The following is an 8,746-nucleotide window of genomic DNA, read 5'->3' on the forward strand; positions in this document are numbered from 1 at the left end:
ACACAGGTGCCAACTGCTGTGGCTTTCGAAAGTGTGCAGACCGACAAGGAAGGCAGGGGTGAAGACTGGGTCGAAGATGATGTGGAGGACAATGAGGTCCTCAACCCCACATGGAATCAAGTTCATGCGAGTGACCTGTGTAGTTCGGAGGAAGAGGCGCTAGTCGCACATAGCCACCAACACAGCAGAAGAGGGAGCAGGGTGCAAAAGCGGAGCAGCCGTCTCCTAGACAGTACGCCTGCTTCTGCCCAATGCAGCAAGGGACCGAGCACACCAAAGCCAGCTCCAAGGACTTCCTGGTGTGACAGTTCTTCAGGCAATGTGCTGATAACAAGACACAAGCGGTTTGCACACTGTGTAATCAGAACCTAAAGCAAGGCATAAACGTTCTCAACCTGAGCACAACCTGCATGACCAGGCATCTAAGTGCAAAGCACGAGCTGCAGTGGAGTAGACACCTCCTCCTGCTTCCTCTTCTGCTGCAGTCTCGGCCTCTTCATCCACCTCTGGAGTGACAGTGGCACCTGCCACCCCGCAAACAGAGGATCTGCCAGCAACACCAACACCTGGGTCACCAAGCATCTCCACAATGTTCCACGGAAGCGTTCAGCTCTCCATCTCCAAAATACTGGAGCAGAAGAGAAACTACCCCCCTACCCAGACACGCGATCCCTGGCCCTGAATGCCAGCATTTCTAAATTACTGGCCTTTGAAATGCTGGTATAGTAAGGACCAGCACTCGCTTCAGTAATAATTTCAAATAGATTTAATGGTCACATACAAATGATAAGTGACGCGTGCGTTTCGGCTACTGTGAGCCTTTGTCGAAATGCTGTCATTACGTCTGGTGGAGACGGAGAGTTTTTAAAGCCGTATGGCCGTGGCTCTCCCACAGTACATCGTGCCCAGCCGTCACTACTTTTCCAGGTGAGCCATCCCTTCTCTGCACAATCAAGTGGGGACAAAATCAGGTGTGCACTGCGCAACGCCTTCCTCATCCTCTACCACCTCCTCATCCGGTCACCGTAACACCTTCTCCACCAACTTCAGCACAGCCAGGGGTAAACGACAGCAGATGTCTTTCCACTGCTTCATGTCCTCAAACAGATGCTGGTAAATCTGGCTGGTCAGGGGACTGGAGATGTGTCGCCTAGATCTCAGGTCCACATGAGCCATTTGGGGGCTGAACTGGGGGAGGAGGATAAGGACATTGGAGCACAAGCAATGCGTAGCAAAATGTTTTTTTTTTTTTAATGCACAGGTGACAGGAGAGGAGGAGCAGGAACAGCCAGGAGAACTAGAGGACGATAAAGAAGAGGAGGCAGAGGACCCAGACACACCGTGGCAGTATGCAGTGGAGATGGAGGCAGGGAGTCCCTCCGAGTCACTTTTACAAATGTCCCGATGCATGCTCACTTGCTTGCGTAGTAACAGCCAAATTGTCAGAATTCAGCAGAGGGATGCCTTCTGGCTCACAGCCTTCTTGGACCCTCGCTTCTGGTCCAAAATGGGGGCCTTTTTTACACCCTCTGAGAGGGAGGACAAACTGAACTACTATAGAGACATCCTATGTAGTCAGTTGGCCGCTGCCTATCTGCACGATTGTCCATCCTCTCTCAGGTCAAACCGTGGGGCTCTCTGCACTTACATTCCTCTGCCATGGCTGCTGTGGCAGGGTGGGGGTAGGAGAAGTTCCAGCTCCATCAGCGGCAACTTGAGTCTAGTGTCGCTGATGAGCAGCTTTCCTCATCCGCCTAGTGAAGAAAGGACTCACCAGCAGCAGCTAGACCTGGAGCAGGACCTGAACCAGCAGGTGGTGGCATGGTTGCCACCTCACATTGAAGATCCGCTGGACTACTGGGCAGCCAAACTGGATTTGTGGCTGCAACTGGCAGAGTTTGCCCTGGAAAAGCTGTCCTGTCCATCCAGTAGTGTGGCATCAGAACAAGTGTTTAGTGCAGCAGGGGCCATAGTTACCCCAAGAAAAACTTGCCTGTCCACCCAAAATGTGGAGAGACTGACCTTCGTCAAGATGAATCAGGCGTGGATTATTCAGGATTTCCAACTACCATTCCTGATGCATCAGACTAGATCATCCAATGTGCCACACCAACACTTTGACTAAAGAGACCGGTTTCTTCTGGCTACCTGCCTCATCTACAATTCTGATGCTGCCACCCACCTGATGCCACACATCTGATGCCAAGTGCTCCTTCTTTCACCCACCATCTTCAGCTAGTACTGGCATTACGACCCACCTCCCAACTCCGTCACTGGGTCACTTTGTAGTCTCCTTATGCTGCTACCACCTCCACACTATGTCACCTTGCCACTCTGTGGTCTCCTGATGCTGCTGCCACCTCCACACTATGTCACCTTGCCACTCTATGGTCTCTTAATGCTGCTGATACCTCAACACTATGTCACCTTGCTACTCTGTGGCCTCCTGATGTTGCTGCTGCCACCTCCACACTATCATTGTGCCAACCTGTGACCTCCTCCTGATGTTGCTGCCACCACCTCCACACTGTCATTGTGCCACCCTGTGGCCTCCTCCTGATGCTGCTGCTGCCGCCACCTCCACATACTGTCATTGTGCCACTCTGTGGCCTCCTGATGCGACTGCCACCTCCACACTGTCATTGTGACACTTTGTGGCCTTCTGATGCTGCTGCCACCTCCAGACTCTGTCATTGGGCCACTCTGTGGTCTCTTCATGCTGCTTCCACCTCACCACTATGTCATAGGGCCACTCTGTGGACTTCTCATGCTGTTCCCACCCTCCCCACTTCATGACTGGGCCACTATTTTGGCTTTCGCCCTGGCTGACATCATCATTTATTTGACTCTTCTTATTATCTGTCAGAAGGAAGGAAAAATGAGACGCACAATGGGTCCTGTCTATGTAACAGCTGTAAGGCCTGCATGACATGGTCCCTATTTTGTATCAGAATTTGTCTTATGATTTGGTAGCCAAAAGCAGGAGTGGGTACAAAACACAGAAGACATGCAAATATTACATTCACGTGTCATCTCTGTTTTGGATCCACTCCTGTCTTTTTTGGCTTTAGCTATACTGATGGATTACTGACCAATTGCTGACCGAGTGAAGGCGGATGCTCCACAGACAGGATCCGTTTTTTGTGGGTTATTCAGAGGAAGGGCAAAATAATCAGTGACGTCAACACAAACTTACTGCTGACACCCTCTCAACTATGTCCAGGGCACTCTACTTGTATAAGGGTTTAATAGAACAGATTCTGTAGACATCTATGTGGAATCAGCTGCCGACGATGTAAAAGGAGTGCGCTTCTAACATATAGTATGACAAGTACTAAATATACATTCCCGCTAGAAGGGTAGGACTTTGAGTAATATTAATCACTAAACATAGTAATTTTTTTATTTTCATTTTCCACCTTGATAGGTCAGAGGTGCTCATGCAAAGGGATTCACTTAAAGTTTCTATATGAAATCCATGCTTTCCAGCCAGATCTAAAATGATGTATCCTATGACTCTCCCAGGCCGCAATCTCTTCAAATCTATATATCTGATCCATTTTCCCTATCCATTGAGATATGGGAGGGAGATCTGTAGATAACCAAAATCTTGGAATTAGGAGACGAGCGGCGCTAAGCATAATATGGAAGAGCCGGGGGGGGGGGGGGGGGGGTCGTCCCAACAAAGCCAATTAGGATGAAATCGGGATTTCTAGGTTGAAAATTTTATTGGCAATGCTGAAGATCTCAGCCAACCCATTCTGAATGAGGGGACATAGCCACCAAATATGAAAAAAAGAACCTCTTTGCTTTTTACACCTCCAGCAAGTATCCAAACCATTTAAACTATAAAGACACATGATATCAGGGGACCTATACCATCGATTTAAGATCTTATATCCATTCTCCTGAATTAGGACATATCTGGATGATTTATGTGGTAACATTAAGAGTCGTGAGATTTCGGTTTGAGAAAAGGTAGTTCCTAAAGCTCTCTCCCAGAGGCCTATATATGCCGGTTTAATTGTGGTCACTGGTGTACTTAATTTCTTATGAAGTTGGAAGATTAGTTTGGTATGTTTTAAGTGGTCAACTAATAGACCTTTGAACCAGGTCAGTGGGTGTAGTAGGGCCCCCATAGAGACGTTTTAGGGAAATAAAAGAACGTAAAAATTATAGCAAGGGAGGAAAGGGTCTGCAGTCTGGGAAAACTTTTAAAATATTTTCATTATTTAGGACTACTCCCTCTTCTCCATATAAGGAAAGTTTCGGAAGTGTAGAGTTCCGAACGGAGTGTGGTAGACAGTCCCTTAAGGTTGATGGTGCGTGGGCTAAGATATCTCTTATTTGGATTAGCGGCGACGGAAGTGGTATGGCGTGTTGCGATGTTTGGAGCCACTTCCATGCTGAAAATGTCGACTTCACGATCGGGTTAAGAGGTCTGTCTCTGGCTGGGAAATTTCCTGTCCCCACCAAGAGGCCTGAAGGATACAAACCAAGATCATTCTGTTCCATGGAGACCCAGGGCTTCCGTAATGGACCTGCCAGCCAGTCGACTACCCTTGACAGTAAGATAGCTCTCCCATTCAACTCAGGGTCAGGTAAACCTATCCCCCCACAAAGCTTAGGACTACAAAGAACAGAGCGAGCCAGTCGAGCTCTCTTCCCAGCCCAGATAAATGAGCTGATTTGACGTTTTATTTTAGTGTAGTATGTCTTTGGAACTGGAATAGGTAAGACCTGTTGGAGGTACGTCAGTCTGGGCAAGACGGGAGGTGACAATATTTTTTCTTCCAAACCATGATAGCATTGGGTTTTTTAGCATGGTGAGTTGGTCTGTTATTGATTGAAAGAGAGGCGTATAGTTCAAGCGAAAAAATGATGATGGGTCTGGTCCTATCTTAACTCCTAAGTAGGTGATATGAGGGGTGTCCCAGTTAAAGGCTTTCATTATATTTATGATTGGAGTCGGGAGGTCTATACTGAGGATATGGGACTTGTTCATGTTTATTTTGAGGTTGGAATGTAGGCTAAACTGTTCTAGTATCTTGTATATAAGTGGGAGAGCTTGAACTGGGTTAGTATTCAATATAAGCAGGTCATCTGCAAATGCAGCCACTTTATGTTCATATTGACCAGTTTAATGCCTTCAATCTCTCTCTCTCTCTCTCCTGAGCGCTTGAAGCAGGGTTTCCATAACTAGAACGAATAATAGTGGAGATAGTGGACATCCCTGTCTGGTGCCATTACGGATAATGAAGGAAGGGGATAAAGTGTTATTTATGATAATAGAAGCTGAGGTAAGTGTATACAGCGTTGTTGATCACGAATATTCGAATTGCAAATCTTTATCGTGAATATCGGCAATTCGCGAATATTTCGAATATCGCAAAATATATTCGTAATCGCGAATATTTGATTTTTTTAAAAATACCAGTTCATGCAAATTTTTATGCAAATTCTTTAGGCGAATTTTATGCGAATTTTTGCAATCAAGAAAATAATGCTTAGAGATCATGAATTCGCAAATTCTCGAATATATGGCGAATATTCGCCCAATTATTCGCGAAATATCGCAAATTTGAATATTGCCCCTGCCGCTCATCACTATATACAGGGATAAGATAGCTTTGATATATTGGTCAGGAAAATTTAAATCCAAAATTACTTCTCTCATATATTCCCAGCTGACCCTATCAAAGGCTTTTTCAGCGTCCGTGCTAAGGAGGATAGCATTTAAGACTTTGGAAGTATTATCTCTGCCCTCCCTACCACGGACAAAGCCTACATGGTCTCCTTTGATCAGGCATGGGAGAAAGTTGGAAAGTTGGGAGAAAGTCCAGATTTAGTAAGGAGATTGGGCGGTAATTAGCACATTGAGATCCATCTTTCCCTTCTGTGGGGATCAACGTGATATGTGCTCTAGTCATATCTATGGATAGTGGGACACCAGACAGGGAGCTATTGCATATTGAAAGTAAGTGTGGTCCTAATGTGTTGCGAAAAGTGCAGTAATATAAAGCTGGGTAGCCATCTGGACCTGGGCTTTTCCTGCTGGGAAGTTGTTTAATTGCTGTCATGAGCTCTTCTATGGTGAAAGGGGCTTGGAGGACCTGAGCCTGAGTTTCAGATAAGGCTGGTAAAGAGAGGGAGTTAAGAAAGGATGTTACTGATTCTCCTGGGGGAGGAGGAGGGGGGTATAAGTTTCTTTTTCAGCTTCTTTTATATTGTATAGGGAATAATAAAAGATTTGAAATTGTTTAGATATCTCTGGGGTGGTAAATACATCTCCCTTATTAGGGGTTTTAATTCTATGTATATACCGTAGTTGTGGGATTTCCTTTGTTTAATACGCTGTATCATAAATTTATAAGCTTTATCTTCATGTGCGTAATATTTAAACTGCACATGGAGATAATATTTTGCTGATGTTGTGTTGAGGAGGTTTTTTAAATTTGTTCTTAATTCAGTATGTTCAGCGAGATGTGTTTCCAATAAGGATTTTTTATGCAGACTTTCTAAATGCTGGATCTGAGATAAAAGTTTGTCTACGTGTGTTTTTCTCTCTTTTTTAAGTCTGACCCCTATGCTAATAAATTGGCCCCTCATGTAGGCCTTATGAGCGTCCCACAGTATATGTGGTAAAGTCTCTGGGAGGAGTTGAGAGAAAATAATTCCTCTAGTAAGATTTGAGCGCTCCTCAAGTTTTCTTCTGTGGATATAAGTTGTTCATTTAGTCTCCATCTAACTGCACGAGGTTCTAGTAAGGGATCTAGGATAGTGATGAACACAGGTCCGTGATCAGGAGGAGCATATTGCCTATGTAAGCTTGAGTGCATAAGCTTAGGTGTTCTTTAGACAGGAATATATAATCCAGGCTATGGTATGAACCATGAGGTGGGGAGAAGAAGGTGTAGTCCTGCGTGGAGGGGTTGAGGAGACGCCAAACATCACAAATAGCTCCTTGATGTAATTTTATCTCAAGATGTCTAAGTGCTTTGATAGATCGCAGACTTCTTGGATGTTGAATCCAGAATCAGATCCAAATGATACATTTTAATCTCCCCAAGCACTACCACACCTTCTCTATATGTTTCCAAAAGGGAAAGCATCTCATCTAACTATGACACTTGGTTAACATTGGGAGCATATACATTTGCAAAGGTGCTGTCACAGCCAGACAGCTGAGAAGCGCTCATAGGAGCTTTTCAGATCCTCCTCCTTGAATTTCTTTGTTTTGGTTTAGTTTCTCATCTCGTTAGTCTATCTCAGCTGTCATGCAGTCGGACTGATTGCTGCCCTTTAAATTCCTCCCCATAATGCAGTAGTGTGCGGCTGATACAACTTCCTGGAGTGTGTGTGCATGCTGTTCCCAGTTCCCAGTCCTCAGTCGTCTGCAAGTTAAGTGCTATTTATGTATTTATGATTATCTCTTTTCTGGATCCAGGTGACCCTGACTCCCTCCGTGTCAGTGTAGGGAGCCGGTGGTCGTGTCCCCTCACTATTGTAGGGTCTTCAGGTAATAGATAGCCGAGGAACGTGGATATGCGCCCATCCACCTTTGGGGTGTTCGCATAGGCTGAGCAGTGAGGGAGAGCGGCAGGTCTATTGCAGGGGTCTCCCTTTGTTCCTTAGTTGTGGATCCAGAGAGACATTGTTTATATGGTTTTGTCTTGTTTCCTGTACACCATCCGTGACATTATCAGCCGCCAAAACCGTCTCAAGCATGGATCCGGTTTCACTTTTGGCTGAACGCTTTCAGGGTCTTGCTTTGGAGGTAGCTGATCTCAGTAAGACTTTATCTCAGTTTCAAGTGACCGGTTCAGCTTGCGTTCATGGAGTTTGTGCTGAGCCTAAGATCTCGCTCCCGGATACGTTCTCCGGGGGTAGTGAGAATTTTGTGCGTTTTAGAGAGGCTTGCAAACTCCATTTTCGCCTTCTTCCCCATTCTTCTGGTGATGAAGAACGGAGGGTGGGGATCATTATATCACTGCTCAGGGGTAACGCTCAGTCCTGGGCCTTTTCGCTGCCGGAGGGGGCACGGCCCCTCCGTTCAGTGGATGAATTCTTTTTAGCCCTGGGTCAGATATATGATGATCCGGATCGTATTGCTCTGGCTGAGTCTAGACTACGTCTGTTATGCCAGGGTAAACAATCCGCAGAGATATACTGCTCAGAATTTCGGAGATGGGCAGCAGATACGGGTTGGAATGATGCTGCACTCCGAAGTCAATTTTGCTATGGTCTTTCAGAGGGATTGAGAGATGCATTTGCCTTTCATGAGAGACCTACCTCCTTGGATTCTGCTATGTCTCAGGCTGTTCGTATTGACAGGCGTCTTAGAGAGAGAGGAGAGATCTCTCCTTCCTGTCATACTCAGTCCCGGGACAGTGCAGCAGTCTCATTCTGTGCACAGGGGTCTCAGTCGCTGTCAGCCCCTTCTGAGCAGGAGCCCATGCAGCTGGGGTTGATTGCCTCTGACAATAGAAGATTCAGCCCGCAGGGGAGGGTTTGTTTTTGTTGTGGAGGTATAAATCATCTGGCAAATGTTTGTCCCTCTAGGAGATTCAGGCAGTTTTCTGGGAGCAATAAAGAGACAAAAAGGAAAAAATCTTTTAAAAATGTTCCGTCTGTTACTATTGGCAGGGTTGAGGCGGAAATTGAAGGTTTCCCGTTTGCTTGTAGTTCCCGTTTCGTCCTGCCTGCTAGGGTGGCGCTAGAGAGCAAGAGCATTTTTTGTGAGATT

The sequence above is a fragment of the Bufo bufo genome, chromosome 3 (genome assembly GCF_905171765.1).
Source record: "Bufo bufo chromosome 3, aBufBuf1.1, whole genome shotgun sequence".
Taxonomy (NCBI): Eukaryota; Metazoa; Chordata; class Amphibia; order Anura; family Bufonidae; genus Bufo; species Bufo bufo.